Consider the following 18835-nt stretch of genomic DNA (forward strand, 5'->3'; position numbering starts at 1 on the left):
TTTTGTGTGCATTTATACATCCCTCTCAGAGGCACCATTTTCACCTCTTCATTTTTTTCTGAGCCTGAAAGGCAAATTTCTCAACTGGACAAATTCTCCATGAGGCCTCTTCTGAAGCCTGGGAAAACTCATCACTACTTATTTTTTATGAATCTAGAAAGTAAAGCTAAGGGAATAACTGAACCAAACTAATGTAAAAGGTTAATAAGCTATCAGGGGAGGGTCAAGACTCCATTTTTGACCATAATACCCGAGGTACACCTTTCTTTCTTAACATATTTTCAATTCTTAAAAGTATATGTATTTTTAATTTAATGTAATATTATGTCTACTAAAATTCATGATGTTTAGTCTAAATAATTAATATGAAGAAGTATCCTTTCTTAGAAGACTACCATAATTGTTTCTCTAATGAATAGATCCTTCTTTTTTAGAGAAGTTTTAGGCTTTTAGAAAAATTGAGTAGGAAGTACGAAGAGTTCCCATATACCCCCTCTCCTCAACACCCTAATTACTTTCCCTTATTATCAACACCCTGCATTAGTGTGGCACATTTCTTACAATTAATGAACTAATAATAATATATTACTGTTAACTAAAGTCCATAGTTTACATTAGGGTTCATTTTTGGTGTCACCCATTTTATGGGTTTTGCCGAATACAAAATATCACATATTCACAATTACAGTATCAAACAGAATAAGTTTATTGCACTGAAAATTCCCTTTGGTCTGCCTATTCATTCCCCACCCCCGCAACCCTGCCCTCTCCTGCCTGAACCTTGGCGACCAATGATATTTTTTTTCTCTCCATAGTTTTGTCTTTTTTCAGAATATCATATAGTTGGTATCATTAACAGTATGTAGTACTCTCAAACTGGCTCCCGTCATTAATAATATGCATTGAAGGCTGCTCCATGTCTTTTTGTGGTTTTATCAAGAAACTGTAGCTTATTTCTTTTTATCATGGAATATCATTCCATTGTATGGAAGTATCACACAATACACACTCACATTTATTAAGTTTATTCACTTACTGAAGGACATCTTGGTTGCTCTTCATTTGGGGAAATTATGAATAAAGCTGTTATAAACATTTATATTAAGTTTTTACATGGACATAAGTTTCTACTCCTATGGGTAAATACCTACAGGCATGACTACTTTATCATATGGTGAGGCTATTTTTAGTATTATAAAAAACTGCCAAATTGTCTTCCAAAGTGGCTGTAGCATTCTGCATTCCTATCAGCAATGACTGAGTGTTTCTGCTGCTCCACATCCTTGCCAGCATTTGGTATTGTCAGTGTTCTGGATTTTAGCCATTCTAATAGGTGTGCAGTAGTATTTTACTGTTTAATTTACAATTAATTTACAATTTACAATTACAATTCCTTAATGATATATGATGTTGATCATCCTTTCATATGCTTGTTTTCCATTTCCATATTTCAGGAGGTATTTATTGAGATCTTCTGCCCACTTTTTAGTTGGGTTGTTTTGTTTTCTTATTGTTGAGTTTTAAGAATTCCTTACATATTTCAAATACACGTCCTATATTAGATATGTGTTTTGGAAATATTTTCTCCCAGTTTGTGGTTTGTCTTTTCCTTAACAGTGTCTTTCACAAATCAGTTTTAATTTTTTTTAAAGATTTTATTAATTTACTCATGAGAGACACACAGAGAGGCAGAGACATAGGCAGAGAGAGAAGCAGGTTCCATGCAGGAAGCCTGATGCGGGACTCAATCCCAGGACTCCAGGATCATGCCCTGGGCCGAAGGCAGGCACTCAACTGCTGAGCCACCCAGGAGTCCCAAGTAGTTTTAAATTTTAATGAAGTCCAATTTATCAATCTTTTCTTCTTTGGATTGTGCTTTAGTGGTATATCCAATAACTCATTGTCAATCGATGTCATCTAGATTTTCTTTATTTTATCTTCCAGGAGTTTTGTAGTTTTCTGTTTTACATTTACGTGTATTGTCCTTTTTGAGTTAATCATTATGAAAGGCATAAGGTCAGCATGTGATTTTATTTTATTTTTTTGCATGTTGTTCCAGTAACAATCTGCTTAAAAGACTATTATCTTCATAGAACTGCTTTTGCTCCTTTTTTAAAAGACCAGTGGATCATTCATGATTTTTTTTTCACATCCTTTTTTTTGTTGTTGTTTTTTCAAGTTTATATTTAAATTCCAGCTGGTCAACATACAGTGTAATATTAGTTTATGGTGCAGAATTTGGTAATTCATCACGTATATACAATACTCAGAGCTTATAACAAGTGCCCTCTTTAATACCTATCGTCCACTTAGCCTATCCCCTGCCTACCACCCAGCCAGCAACCCTCAATTTGTTCTCTGTAGCTGAGTCTGTTTTATAGTTTGCCTCTCTTTTTCTCCCCCCATGTTCATTGGCTTTGTTTCTTAAATTTCACATATGAATGAAATCAAATGGTATTTTTTCTTTCTCTGACTGACCTGTTTCACTTAGCATAATACTCTAGCTATATGCACATCATTGCAAATAACAAGATTTCATTATTTTCTGTAAGTAATATTCTAATATATATTAATATATATATATATCATCTCTTTATTCATCTGTCAATGAATATTTGGGCTCTTTCTATAATTTGGCTACTGTTGATAATGCTGCTATAAACATCAGAGGTGCACTATACAGGATTATCTTTTAACAAGAAACTGGTTACGTTTGTTTCATGACAATTGTGTGAATGATTGAATGTATAATGTACTGTGCTACAATTACTGAGAATATTTATCTGAAATTAATGCAAACTACTTGAAATTATTTACATTGTAAAATGAGCTACAACTGAACAATGATTCTATCATAACCACACTGGTCAATTCTTATTAAAATCAACAATATCTGTCATACTCCATGTAAGAATAATAGTATGCTCTATTCACTCATTTCTTAACCGTCCCACATTTATATGCAAGATAAATTCAAACGTGTCTTAACTGTGGTTATAAGCCACAAAATGGTAAATCTGACTATCCACTATTACTAATGAACACTTAGAAGTTTGGTTGAAGACAACAAAGATATTGCCTTGGAGAGTCAGGAAGTCACAAGGCTGTCAGGGTAGGATATGATAAAAGAGAGCTATAGCAAGCAATCAATACAGGTTACTGGGGCTTTGTTCCTGTTTTCCCTTCTCCCTTTCTCTTTCTCTGTTTTCTATTTCATTTGCATAACTAACTTATGATGAAATGAATCATGAGTCCTTAAGACATAGCATTGCAGTACTGATCAAGCTGTGCAAATCAGAACCCAGTAATTAAAATACATATAGATAGATATATGGAGATGTTATAAATTGCAGCTTCATAAATTCAGGATTTTTTTTAGAACTAATGAGTTAGCACCTGGAAGGACAGGTGACAAATGAGAGTGAAGAGAAATGAGTTGTCCTGTGCTGTTCAAGTTCATGCCTAACACAATTCCTTTTCTTTTGAAAAGCACACTCACTTTTTTTTTTTTTTAGCACTCTTACTTCCCTGTGAACCTTTCACTCTAATAAAATTGAACTCACAGACCCTGAATAATCTTATGCTTGTGTTATTTTCTTAAGTTTCTTGTAGTGATCCTTCCCACGATGATATGTCTTCGAGACTAGTACATAATTTGTGAGGCCCATTGCAAAATGAAAATGCAAGTCTCCTTGTTCAAGTATTATGGAGAATCTCAAGGCCAAAGCAGAGCATGAAACCAAGCATGGGGCCCTTCTAAGTGAGGGGCCCTCGTAATGGTGCAGGTCACTCATTGCTGAAGCCAGCCCTGTCCATCTTTAAAATCAGGTTCTAGAATAAAAACTCTTTCCCACCACACTCAGTACTAATGTATCCTTCCTCTGAAGCCTCATGGAATTTTCCTATCTTATATCTCCTGCTTTCATACAGTCCTCTGTATCTTCCCTAGCACTTCCTCAAACATGACGCTATGAAGAGTCACAGGTGGGGATTTTCAGATTATGTGTTTTTTAAGTTAAAAATTGATGTATTGCAACCCCTTACATGCCATATTTTATTACTTGAATGATCATGGCTCCATCTGTATCCTATTCACAAAAAGGGCAATGCTTAAGTCAATCAACAGGTCTGATTTTCAAAATCTACGTGTTTTACCTTTCATTAATAGTTCTTTTAGAGTATGGTGCAATTATTTTTTTTTTCCTCAGAGAGATTTAAAAGGACTTTTCTTATGCTCAAAATGAACTGTGCAAAGAAGATTTACTTATTTCCTAATGCCTTTTTTTCTTTAAAATTTTAAATCATCATTTTCCATTTATGATGTGTAGCTATCAATATTCCCATTGACAACTGATTCCAAAATGGCATCATATCACCATCATTCAAATATCTGGTATACATCATTTTTTACTTATGGAAAATAGGCCTTAAAATTCCTAAATGAAAAAAGATAAGAGAGGGCACTTGAGTAATTTACAAGTGTGTTGATGGTATAGGAAAGGACACATAGATATAATGGCACTTATTCAACAAGTATTTGTTGAGTATTTTCTTTTCTTTTTTTTAAGATTTTATTTATTTATTCATGAGAGACACACAGAGAGGGGCAGAGACACAGGCAGGGGGAGAGGCCTCCTCCTGCAGGGAGCCCGATGATGTGGGACTGAGCCTGGAATTCCAGGATCATGCCCTGAGCTGAAGGCAGATGCTCAAGCTCAACCGCTGAGCCACCCAGGTGCCCTGTTGAGTACTTTCTAACTATAATTGCAGCTTGTAATTCAGTTGCCAAAAAAAAAAAAAAAAAAAAAAAAGGTATTCATGGCTCCTGCCCTCAGGAAGCTTCTATTATAATACTAAAAGAAAGATCCTGCTTTAAAAGAGACCAATAAATTCTATGTAGCAGAATTCTGGGGGCAGAGAAAGCAAATGATGGTCATGTGCTTGTCTGAGAATCTAGAGAAGGCTTCACTGTACAACAAATTTTATTTGTTTTATTTATTTAATTATTTTATTTTTTCATGCAAAAAAATTTTAAAGGTGGCCAGACAAAATTGTAGAGTGGGGGTAGAGAGTTCCAAATTGAAGTTCCAGAGTGAGTCTGGGGAGCAGTTCCAACTTATCGATCCTAAATTATCCATTCTTATATTCTTGGCCTATTAATAGTCTTAGTCATTCATTTCTCTTTGATACAGGTTCTTTTTTTTAATTTTTATTTATTTATGATAGTCACACACAGAGAGAGAGAGAGAGGCAGAGACATAGGCAGAGGGAGAAGCAGGCTCCACGCACCGGGAGCCCGACGTGGGATTCGATGCTGGATCTCCAGGATCGCGCCCTGGGCCAAAGGCAGGCGCTAAACCGCTGCGCCACCCAGGGATCCCTTGATACAGGTTCTTGATTTGGCTTCAGGGCACTACTTTCTGCTGGTTTTTGTCTATATCATTGATTCTTCACTGAAGCTTCCTCTTCCTCTTCTTCTAACTCTTAATATCAAAGACCCAAGATTTAATCCTTGGTTCTCTTCTCTTTTCCACAGTGGCATTATGACCTCATCAATCTGAAGGCAGTCACTAGCATCTCAATCTAAATGATTCCTAGTCTTCCACCTCTAGCATAGGCCTCTCTACCATATCTAAACTCATATTTCCAAATGCCTCTGTTTTTCTAGTTGGATCTAATGAACAGCATCACCTCAACAATGACCAAAACTGAAATATCAGTTCCCTTGGCCTGATCACCTTACCCTGCTCAAAGTCTACCCTTCCCCAACCCAGTTTTATCTTTACAAAGACCTTAGAGCTGAATCTATTTTTTTCACATACCATACCCAGTTTGTTAGGAAGCCCAGTGGCTCTAATTTGAAACTAAATCATGAAACCCAATGAAAAAGAGAGCAAAGACAATAGTTCACAGAAATAGAACAGCTAATGGCCCTTCAATGTAGGAAAAGATGCTCAATTTCACTCATTATAAGTTAAATAAAAATTAAAACTACAATGAAATACTATTTCTCATATATCATGTTGGCAAACACTCAAAAACTTGACAGCACAGTCTTTTGGCAAGGCTATGGAAAACTGGCATGTTCATGTGTTTGACACTGGGAGTGCAAAATGGTATGGTCTATATGAAGCAGAATTTCACAATATTAAGCAGAATTGTATGTTTCCTTTATGGTCCAATAATTCTACTTCCAGAGATGATATATCTCTATTCTGAGGAGATGTATCTCCTTTATCTCACAAGCCAGTTAATTCTCAGTTACAAAAGATAGAAAACAATCCAAATACCTATCAATAAGAGATTTGTTGGATAAATTATAGCACATCCACACAATGAAATACTATACAGTTACAAAACAGAAAAAGGAAGATACCATGCATGGATATTGTGCCTGTTTGTGTTTCTGCATATGTGTGATTTAAGTAAAATTAACAAAGCAAAAAACAGTGTATATACTAAGCTATTTTTAAGGAAGAAAAATAAGATGCAAAAAGAAACACAAGAAGAATAAGACAGAAGCTAATTTTAAAAAATGGATATCTATAGCAGAATCAGCAAACTGTGGCCCACAGGCCAAATGCAACCTGCTGCATGTTTTTGTAAATTAAGTTTTACTGTGTGAAAATAAATAAAGGAAACCTCATCTAAAATAGAGTCAGGAATCCCTGAAGATGGAGCTCTCATGCACATACCTCTCACTGTGTTCTACATAACCATCAGGAAAAATGATGGAGTTATATTGACAAGAGAGGACATTTTTCACAAAAGAATTTCACCTCCTGCTTTTAAGAAAAAGAAGGACGATCCCTCTGTGCCCCTGCAACAATGTGCTAACCGCTGCTTGCCGCCACTGAGAAACTGCCACAACTTTAAACTCTCGTTCTTCTCCAGTACACTTTTGTTCAAAACAGCCCTTCCCAATTTCCTCCTAAAACTTCCTAAAAGTGACCTTCCCTTTGCTTCTGCAGACTTGCCAATGGCTCACCATAAGTTTGCATGTGCCAACTTGCAATTCTTCTGCTATTCCCGAATAAACTTGTTTTGCTAGTAAAATGACTATTTTGTTTTTAACGATGACATTACATGATGATCAAAAGTAGGATTCAAAGGACAGTTAGAGGAACTAACAAGTTCCAGAAAGAATCTTTTGCACTCTGTGCTTGCAGGAGTTTTCTTGTCTTATCTGTTCAGCAAGTCTCTCAGATTCAAGCTCCTTCCCTTGGTGGAGCTCCAACTTTCTCCAGGATTTATTTGTTTAAAGGGTTTGCCCTGTCTGTTGAATACTCCTTTGTTTTTCTGAACCTCTGGATGGGAATTGGGATCCCATACTGCTAAATTCTCCCAGGAGGATCCTTCTCCTGGGAAGGCAGCCAGTTTTATATTTAAAAACTTGGGTCCCTCCTTCTGTGCACTTTTAACTAAATGGACAGATTTAACCAAAATTACCTTAGAAATTCAATGACCATTTTGGGAACTTTCAACCTCCCTTCCTTGACTAAATTAGAAGATAGTGACTCTGAAATTAAACAGACTGAATGGGATGCATATTTTATATGGTGCCTAGGGGATTCCAAACATACTCAGGTCTCTAAAATTGCCTCTTTAAATATATCATTTCTAAATTAACTAAGGCAAATACATGATTGAAGAAAGACACAAAGTCTTCTAAGTCTTCTTCCCCTCTCTTCACTCCTCTTTGTCTCAGAAGCCATCTTGTTCTCCTCCTCCTCTGTCTTCAGGCTTGCAATGGCTATCTTGCAATGGCCCTGCTCTCCACTTTTCTTCCACTTTCTCTTCTGTGGCATCTCCACCTCCTCTGCACCCTCCACTTCCTTACTTCAGTCTTCTCATAGCCAACCTGGGGAACTTTTTAGATAAATCCCTCTTAAGGGACTTCCTTTAAAAAAAAAAAAAAAAAAAAAAAAAAGATCCTAAACCTGTTGGGGACAATGGAATACATTCTTTTTGATTGGTACAAGAACCTTCCGAAATTACTCCAAAAACAAACAAACAAATAAATAAAAAACAGCCTTAAAAGGATCTTTACTGTATACAAATAAAAATCCTTACCAAAAGGCATTGGTCATTTGAGCAGATAACCTTACTTAGTTTATCTCCTAGAAACACAATTTAGATTCAAGTACCCTCAAAATTTTGTTCCAGATTGATGACATGAATTTTAAAATAAAACTCTAAGGTTTCTCCTTATGTTTATCTATGTATATGTGTCATAGATACATATTTCCCACCTCCAGATAGTATTGCCAAAATTAATTTATAAAAGATCCTATTTCATTGGCTCACATGGAAAATTAAACACATACATAAATTAAATATTCCAAAAATCTCCAGTAATATAATAGAAACCAGCCCAAAAAGGGCAGCCCAGGTGGCTCAGCAGTTTAGCACTGCCTTCAGCCCAGGATGTGATCCTGGAGACCCAGGATCAAGTCCCATGTCCGGTTCCCTGAATGGAGCCTGCTTTTCCCTCTGCCTGTATCTCTGCCTCTATCTCTCTCTCTATCTCTCTCTCTTTCTCTCTCTGTGTCTCTCATGAATAAATAAATAAAATCTTAAAAAAAAAAAGAAACCAGCCCAAATGTTTTCAAATTCATATAATCTGAAATAATATTTGATAAATGCTAGTTTAAGTTTACTAGTTTAATAAAAACTAACATTTCTTTGGAGTTATCAGTATTAAATGTAATACTAATCATAAAAGCTCATGCTATCTCTGTTACAAAATGTATGAACATCAGAAATAACTTAAAATGGTTAGCCATTTCATGTAAAATCCAAGTATAATTGTTAAAAACAAATAATTTAAATAAATGCAAATGAGATCAAAGTTCATGCTAAGTTAAACTACATAATAGATGTTCACTAAATATCTAGATCATTTCCAAATAAGGTAATATGGTGAGATACTGACTACTAAACATAATTTTATTTATATTTAGGTTTTTACATTTTTCTTTTTGTTTTAAGATTTTATTTATTTATTCATGAGAGACACAGAGAGAGAGAGAAAGAGGTAGAGACATAGGCAGAGGGAGAAGCAGGCTCCATTCAGGGAACCCGATGTAGGACTCGATCCTGGGTCTCCAGGATCACACCCTGGGCTGAAGGCAGCGCTAAACCGCTGAGCCATCTGGGCTGCCCATACATTTTTCTTTATAGAAAGTAAAAATATTTATATCTATTAACAAATAGTTTTTATTCCACAATAACAATTTTTACTGTAAGAGGGAAATATTCTTCTAGAAATTATGTTTTTATGAATTTGCCAGTCCAAAATTGTTTATTTCTTAGTATCTCCTGGGGATTAAAGACTCTAAGGGTTAATAATCTAATTAGTACATGTAAAAACAAAGCTACTAAAAATAGTAAAGACAAAAAAAATCGCTGTATATGAAAAATAGCCAAGGAATCAGGAGTGTGTTTTTGGTAAAAGAAGGTATGAAGAATGGAAATGCATTTTGTTGAGGAAAATTAATTTCTCCTAAAGTAAAGCTGGTTACTTTGGAAAGGGGAGGAGAATAAGGGACAGATTCAAATGGACATAAAAGGTTTATGGAAAAGGAACCTTGGGAAAGGAATTTCATATGTAGTCAAGGTAAGATTAATATGAATTTACTTGGAATGATTTTTGGATATCAAAAGTACACTGCAAAATTAGAGTTTGGTTTTCTCTCTGTTAGAAGGACAAAGTTTTCTTAGATTATTGGTCTGTTCTTAACAGGAAATTATAAACAAAGTTTCTTTAATGTAATTCACCTAAGAAACAAAGATTCTATGTTTTGTCTTTCAGGTCTTTGGTTATTTAGAACTCCTAAGTCTTCTCTATTAAAGAGAGCTACAGCTTTTTGCAGCTATGTAACGTTCTATATTTTTTCCCTTTGTCTCTCTGGACTTGCATATGGTTCATCATAGCTTACACATGCCAACTTGTGACTCCTCTACTATTCCTGAATAAACTCATTTTGCTAGAAAATAACTGGATATTTCATTTTTTAAAGAGGTTTTATTTATTTATTTATTCATGAGAAACACAGAGAGAGTCAGAGAGAGAGAGAGAGAATGAGGCAGAGACACAGGCAGAGGGAGAAGCAGGCTCCATGCAGGGGCCCCGATGTGCAACTCCATCCTGGGACTCCAAGATCACGCCCCGGGCCGAAGGCAGGTGCTAAACCGCTGAGCCACCCAGGGATCCCCTGGATATTTCATTTTTAAGGTTGACAGCTATAATACAGCCACACCCACTGATTTATATATGGCCTGTCACACCTAACTTATTTATTCTCTGGCCATTTACAAATTTTGTCAAATGCTTCTCTATGAGAGTGGAAGATTACAAAGTAGAGTGGCTAAGGGTGGAAGCAAGACTTCCCCAAGTATGTTTATTAATACAGTTTTAACTTTTGAACCATGAAAATGTTTTGTACATTCAAAAATAAAATAAACAACCTTCAAATTCAAAATAATAGACACAAAATAATCTAATCACACATCAATTTGATAAAATAGTAACAGAAAAAAGGATTATTTCAAGCAACCTCTGACTGTACATCATTCTAACATATCTAATAATTGGATAGCACAGAATTATGTGCTTCCTAATATGTTATATTTCAACTTCACAGCTGTACTGATGAAGTCTCCTTGTCAATGATAATTAATCTGAATCTAATCAACACATTAAAGGTCTAACTTCCAATTTAAAGGAAATACAGCAAAAGTTAAACAATACTATGATTAACAATCAGGCAAGTCTAATGTGGCTAACTTTCTATAAGACAAATATTCTGATTTTTTAAAGGAAATGTAATGATAAACAATTATGCTAATTTAAAAGAGATTTAATGCTCAAATACAATGCATGAACCTGGATTAAGTCCTGTCCTGGAATCGAACACATGCACACACACATAAACACACACATGTTGTAAGGGATATTTTTAGAATAATTCACAAAATTTGAAAATATCCATCTAAATTGGATATTAAGTGATATTACAGAATTCTTAATTTTCTCATGCTGAAGTATGGCAAGACGAAGAATAGGGTATCTGCCACTTCCAAATACTTCCCAAGATAAACATGATAAAAGATTAAACACTGCTAGATCCAGGTACTGTATAATAAATATTTATTGTAGTAGTCTAACTTTTCTTTACACCTGAATTTTTCTAAACATAGAAGAAAGAAAGTTAATATACATGAGTGTGCGTGTCTATGTCTGTCTGTCTCTCTGTCTTTAGAATCTGAGCACTTTTCACTACCTTCACAGTCAGCCTGTTAGCACCCTGATCGTAGTCATTATCATCATTTCTCATGAGGATTACTGAGTTTATCTCCTCTTTAGCTTCCCTGTTGCTCTCCTTGTGGCCATCAGAGTTTTTCCACAGAGAAAAACAGAGTTTAAAATGTAAGAAAGATCATATCACCCCTTCACTTAGCACTCAACAATGGCTCTCCCATTTCCCTCTGATTAAAAGTCCACTTTCTCACAATGGCCTGGAAAGCCCTAATGTTATCCCTGCCCTTCCCTTCCCTCTTCTCTAACATCTGGGCTTCTTCCCTCCCCAGGGTCTTTGCTCTGGCTATTTCCTCTGTCTGCAGTTTTCTTCCCCAAGGTAGCCATATACCTGCCTTCTCTACTTCCTTTATGTTTTTACTGAAAAATCATCATTTTTGCTGAGGCCTACCTTGATCACCCACTTTAAGTGGCAAACTGCTCGATTTCCCATACTCTCTCTTCTTTTTACTATTCTGCTCTACTTTTTAAATTAATAGCCTTTATATTTTCTCTTCTTTTAATTTTTTTTTTCTTTTCCGTAGCCTTCATCACCTTGTGACATAGTGTACATATCATGTTTTTCATTGTCTGTCTCCCCTTGGTAGAACATAAGCTCCATGAAGGCAGACATTTTTCTTTTGTTTGCTGACAGATATAGTAGCCCAAACTTCTAGAACATTTATAACTGGCAGATAGGCCTGCTTCAAAAAATATTTGTTGAATGATTGAGTCAAGGAAGTGGGTGAGTGTTGTAGAGGGGGCAGTGAATTCAAGAGATGTTTAGAGAGCCCTTGTTGCATGGGTTGTTTTGATTTGGGTTTTGGTTTTAGTAGCTTATGTGAAATGGCTTTTTCATCATAACTGTCACTACCAGGTCAGTTGTAAAAAATATTTTACTTCAGAAGGCAGATAGATACAGAACAAATCATTGCAAAGTAATATTTGAATCTACATGCTTCTAAGTATTAGTAACACTGTTCATTAAGAAGACATCTGCCTTAAAATAATAGAAACTAAATTTATGAGAATAAGTAGTTTTTATACTAATTTTCTGGCTTTCAGAGGGCAGGGAGCAACCTCAACATTAATGTAAATTTTCTATTTATCTGTAAGTTTCTTGAAGACATTGGTCAATTTTTTATATATATGTCATGAATAATAATCAAACAGAGGAGGTCAAAAGGTAAAAAGAGAAAGTTTATTCATTCCAAAGTAAACAGAGTAATATATGGGTACTAGAATAGTAGGAAATAGACATATTCCACTTTATATTTTTATGAATAATATGTAATGCATATTTTTACTTTTATAATAAAGGAGAATAAAGTTATTATCAAAAGCATAGTTCAGCACCAAATTTATTTCTTCCAGAATTATTTACATAAATTTCAATTTGGGGATTGCAAATTTTTTGCATGAATAATTGCAAACTATGCAACAGAGTGGCTCTATAGGGTGCAACACCAAAGAGGTCACTCATGTGAGACAGATTATAATCTTGAGGGGAAGTGATTCATTTGAAGGAAAATTATAAACCCAAATTAAAAATAAACAAACAAAATGCTTAAAGAAGGACCTGGCACATAATAGGTGCTACTTAATTATTACCATACCGTGACCATTATTTAGCCATCTGAGCATCAACTTCTTTCAGCCGTATTTTTTTTTTTTAAATATGGAACGCTTCATGAATTTGCGTGTCATCCTTGCACAGGGGCCATGCTAATCTTCCCTGTATCGTTTCAATATTAGTATATGTGCTGCCGAAGTGAGCACTTCCAGCCGTATTTTAATGTAGGACTTTGTTACCCTGTGTGGTCCCTGGACCTAAACCAGCAGCATTATCAAAGCCAGGTTTAAAAAAAAAAAATTAAAGGCCAGGAATACTGAAGAACAGAATGTGAAGGACACAAAGTGTGAAATGAAGCTAAAAAGGTTTTCTTCTAGCATAAGCAAAGATTAGAGCTTACATGGAGGATCCTGGTCTTTATTCTAGATTCAGCAGGAACTACTGAAAAATTTTGACAGATGTATAAATAGGTCACATTTAAGTTATTAAGTTTGCTTTAGCATCAGAGTAAAAAAAATCTCTGAGACATGATGGCATGGGCCAAGTAAATGGAGGGAAATCAGTAAGGAGATGACTGTGGTAGTTTAGGTGGGACTACAGCATGTAGAGTGTGGGGTATAGAGGGGACAGTGAATTCAAGAGATGTTTAGAGAGGATTCAAAGATTACTCTTATATTACAGAGTTGTTCAATCAGATGAGTGTTAGTCCCATTTCCTGAGGAATGTAACATCAAGAGACAAGAGGATATTATCTTAAATTGAAGATTTTAAATTTGGCCTCAGAGATGTTGAGTTTGAAGTGTTACTAGGACACCCAATAACATAGATGAATCGGTGCAAGATAGAAGTAACTAGTCTCAGAGGAGAGATGTTGGCTGGAGATATAAATTTAGAAGCCATTCACTAGATCTCAAGGAGTTCCCATGTCTACAGTCTGGTTAGAGGGAAAAAAAATTGCAAATAAAAAAGTGATCAACAGGGGCACCTGGGTGGCAGTCAGTTAAGCAACCAGCTCTTGATTTTGGCTCAAGTCATAATCTCAGGATCATGAGACTGAGCCCTCTGTCAGGCTCCTCACTGAGTGTGGAGCCAGCTTAAGATTCTCTCCCTCCCCTTGCTCGAGTGCACTCTCTCTCTAAACAAAAAACAAAATAACAAAACTGATCAACAAAAAACATATTAATGACACAATAGCCAGTCCCAAAAATTCAGGACATTTAGGTTAAGAGAATGCCATTTTTAAGAAATGAAAATGTATGAAATACGAAAAAATGATGTGCTAATAGTCAAATAAAAAAATAAGCAATTATGCTATTCTAGAAAAATATATATCCAAATCATACTTTCAGAATACAGAATAATTCACTAAGCAAATATTTATTTGATATTCCTTAAGCAGTATGAGGGTAGATTTCACAGTTCAAAATCCAGTAGACAGGAATTTCATAACACAGTGAATGTGAGTAACAACAGGAAACAAGATCCTTTTTTATTTTTTTAAGATTTTATGTATTTATTCATGAGAGACACAGGCAGAGGGAAAAGCAGGCTCCATTCAGGGAGCCTGATGTGGGACTCGATCCTGGATCCCCAGGATCATGCCCTGGGCCAAAGGCAGGCACTAAACCACTGAGCCACTGGGGCTGCCCAGGAAACAAGTTCCTTAAATGAAGCCGAGGGAGAGGATTATCAACATTATCAATATAAATTGCAAAAGGAATTTTTATTTATATTGTTATAAAAGGAAGGAAGTAATATATAATATGGGCTGACTGAGTAAACAGAAACAGGGAGGGAAAAATTGCTACATGATTGGAATCTCATGAACATAACAAGACTGACTATGAACCTTAGGGAAAGCAGTCAGCAAACCATTTCAAATTTTGTGATAAGAAAAACAGAAACCAATGGAATTAGCATAAAGTAGAAACAATTTGAAACCTGGAATCTAATATGTATGAAGTGAAGAAGGGATGGAAAATTCTACTTTTGAGCTAATGACTATAAGAATAGAATTAGATAGGAAAGGGAAGACTACTTGAAAAGGCAAAGAATACTAAATATATTATCTCTCCTAAGTATAATTTACAGAGGGAATCTCCAGTAGGTGCTTCTTTCAGCTGTACAAGCTTACACAATGTGCTATTTCTAAGGTTCTGTTGGGTAATTTTGACCCACCGTCTATCTAGACTGTGTACAAATGAATCATTTCAATTGATTTCTAAAAATAATAGCTAAGACTATGTTTACCTTTAATCTTATTAAATAAAGCATAAAGTTAATAGTTTGGACTCTGGAGCCTCCTTGTTTATGATTCAATTATAGCTTACAAAATGATATCTTGGGCAAGTTATCTAATTTCTCTTTGCCTCAATTATCTCATATATAAAATGGGAACAATAATATTATCTACTTGGTTATTCATGGCACATATGAAGTGAAAAATAAATGTTAGCTATTATTATTGTATAATTACATTAAATGTAAGTCATGTCTTCAAAACAGGTTAAGAATTTTTGTAAATATAACATGAAAAAATGTACTTTCTTGCATATTCTATTTTAGAATATTAGAGCTACGTTTATATAGTTGTTTGATTCACTTTTGAAGGAAAAGGTCCAGGAAAACAAGCAAATTTTCTCAAAATAATGGTGAGTCTATTTCTTCTACACCTAATCCAGGGCTCTACTTCCACAACACTATTTTTTATTAAGCAAAGTCAAAATTTTATATCTACATACATATAATATTTTCTAAACTCATTGCTTCATTGCATTTCAATCATTCCTACTATAGTAAGGATGTAGACACATGTAGGAAAGTATTTAACTTACATATTTTAAATTGATTTCAAGGTAAATATCTGAAAAATTAAAGACCCATATAGAACTCACTTTTTGCTATAAAAAATTTGTTTTGCCACTCGTCTTAGTCTATTTGGGTTACTATAATAACAAAATACAATACTCTAAGTGGCTTATAAACCCAGAAATTTATTTCTCACTGTTCTGGGAAGTCCAAGGTGCCAGTAGGTTCTGTATCTGGTGAGGGCCCACCTCCTGTTCATAGACATCATCTTTTTGCTGTGCCCTCACTGGACAAAGAGGAGAGATTTCTCTGGGGCTCCTTTTATAAGGGCACTCATCATATTATGAGGGCTCCACCCTCCTGACATAATCACCTCACAAAGACCTCACCTCTTCACATCATCACGATGGCAGTTAGAATTCCAAAATATGAATTTTAAGGTAACACAAACACTCAGACCATTGCATCCCTTAAATAAGACAAAATAATTTGGTATTAGCGTAATTATATTTAGAAGTTGAATATTTAGTATTTAGAACAGGTTTTCAATAAAATTTTTTTCTAGAATATTATAATAGTCTGCTAGGGCTGTCACAAAAAACAAAAGCAAACAAACCAAAACCCCACAGACGGGCTGGCTTAAACAACAGACATAGGTGCTGACAGGGTTGGTTTCCTCAGAGAACTCTCTCCCTTGTTTGCAGATAGCTTCTCTTGTTTCCTCTTTGCACGGTCCTGCCTCTGAGCACCCGATGTCTTCCTATGACTTAATCCCTTCCTTATAACAGCACTACTCATATTAAATTGGAGACCATTCTCATGACCTCATTTTAACGTGATTAACTCTTTAAAGGCCCTATCTCCATATATGGTCACATTTTGAGGTACTGTCAGAGCTTCAATATATGAATTCTAAAAGAGCACAATTCAGCTCCTAACCATCTTCTTTAAAATTATTTTAAATTGACCCATGTCTTGATAATTTACTGTTACATAAAACTGGTGTTTTACTCTGTGTCCCCCTTTCCTGTTTCTGCCCCTTCAAGAAATATGACTTTGTTTAAAAAACGAACTGGTAATACCTATTCCCTCTGCTTACTTTAAATAACCCAGAGAAAGTCTTTAGAACAAGCTCATGAATCATGTTCTCAACTTCACTTATGTCAAAATCCACTTCTGGAACCTTTCTTCCTGAAAATGGTTAATGATCCATGTACTATCTGACAATACAAAATTCCTTCTACTTCTAGGCTACATTTGTGGCTGCATTTCAGGAGTACAACATTTTAATATTACTACTGAAACTGGATAAATTGTCATGCTATTAAAAAGTAAGGACAAGAAGGATGTCAAAACCATAGCAAGCCTATATGTAACTTAGACTGAGTTTCAGCTTTACTTGTTTAAATTATCTTACCTCTTTTGCTCTTCAAACATGCCTTTTTCAAACATTTATTTCTCACCGTTTTCTTTCATTATCTCTCTATTTTATTTCTGAGAATGGTTAAGAATACAGTGAGAACAGCAGGGAGACAGCTGCAATGCATCTTGCCTTAGAACCTCCTAATATATATATATTTTTCATCTTACATCTTCATTTGTGAAATTATGTACATCTTTAGAACACAAGATTTTCCTGAAAAATATCCACGCTATATAAGATGAGGAGAAAAATACACATAAAAGAAATCTAGAAGTCTATTTGAAAATCTAATTGTATTAGAGTCTATATAAGTCAAAGGAGTTTCCACAAAGCAAGAAATTAAAAAGCCAATCACTGAAGGTTTTCTGGTGGAGATGCAACTTGAGATCTTTTAAGGAGAGGTGTAATTTGTATAGGGAGGAGTTTGATGGATGGCTTCTCTAAGGACTGTCAGGCCTAAACAGAGGCTTTGAGGCAAGGATTAGGAGATGTCTAAAGAATATTGAAAAGTGTTTAGAATAGTAGTGCATGTTGATTGCTTTTTCTGTATTTCATGAGGTATTGGTATGTTCATATAACATTGACAAAATTTTGGAAGTATCAATGTCCACTACCTTTTCTACTCTGGCTTCCTGAGGCAGATTCTCATTTTTTTTTTCTACACCCCTGGGGGCTTTCATCATGCCTGTGGGATGAGCATAATGGGTAGAAGATCAGAATGAAAGAAACCAAACGACGGCACACAACAAATATACTAACATGAGTGTACAGCTAAGTGGGTGAAGAAAAGGGTTGGTCTAGGAGGAAGGTAGGGGAAAGATATGGATGGGATGCTTGTTAAGAGGTATTTGGAGGAATGGTCCACACAATGAATTATGGGGGAGAGAAGTGGCTTAAGTGTCACTAAAAAGTGCCTTCTAAAAATATAACTTGTTTCCTGCGGGACTAACATGTATTATATTAATTTGTTTTAATTATATTAATTTTTCTTAAGAAGTTTCTTTTTAAATCTTTTTTGAAATTTTTATTTATTTATTCATGGGAGACATAGAGAGACTGGCAGAGACATAGGCAGAGGGAGAAGCAGGCTCTCTGTGGGGAGCCTGATGTGGGATTCTACCCCAGGACCCGAGGATCACGACCTGAGTCAAAGGCAGATGCTCAACCCCTGAGCCACCCAGGTTCTCCTCTTAGGGAGTTTCTTATTTTGAAAAGAAAATACAGATTGCTTCTTAAAAAATGAAACTAATTTCTCTAAGCATTGAACTGAAAAGGCTTCATGCAGATGCATCACTAAAACCATAAACACATATTAGGATATGGATGATGTCCTCCTTTGCCATTCAATGAGCCTTCAATAGCTCATTCCTCGTGCTGTAGGCTTAAGCTGCCTAAGTGACTAAAAGGAAGCACATGACTTCCCTGTAGATTCCTATTAGGTTTCAGCTCACCTTCCATTGGCATAGACATTCCATAAAGAAATATGGAGGCTGTAAGAGCTTTTTATATCATTAACATCAACAGTCTACTTGACAGTCTCATGTCTTGCCCAGGTTATGTGCCATAATCTAGTATTTGAACATAGAGTGAATCATGAAATATTAAAAACAAAACATATTTATTAATCCCCTACAACCATGTTCCTCAACCTTTTCTTCATCACTGCCCCTCTAAAGGAGATTTTCTTGACAAAACCTAGTTGTCACTTTTCCAAATGAAATATTAACATCAC

General features: G+C 35.3%; 1 non-coding gene across 1 annotated transcript; it reads right to left on the minus strand.

Moving 5' to 3' along the window:
- Positions 1 to 12971: 12971 nt before the first annotated feature.
- On the minus strand, positions 12972 to 13078 carry LOC140632841 (U6 spliceosomal RNA). Its single transcript, XR_012030509.1, has one exon. It is a non-coding gene; the product is annotated as a U6 spliceosomal RNA (small nuclear RNA).
- Between the last annotated feature and the right edge of the window lie 5757 nt (positions 13079 to 18835).

The sequence above is a fragment of the Canis lupus genome, chromosome 4 (genome assembly GCF_048164855.1).
Source record: "Canis lupus baileyi chromosome 4, mCanLup2.hap1, whole genome shotgun sequence".
Classification (NCBI taxonomy): domain Eukaryota; kingdom Metazoa; phylum Chordata; class Mammalia; order Carnivora; family Canidae; genus Canis; species Canis lupus.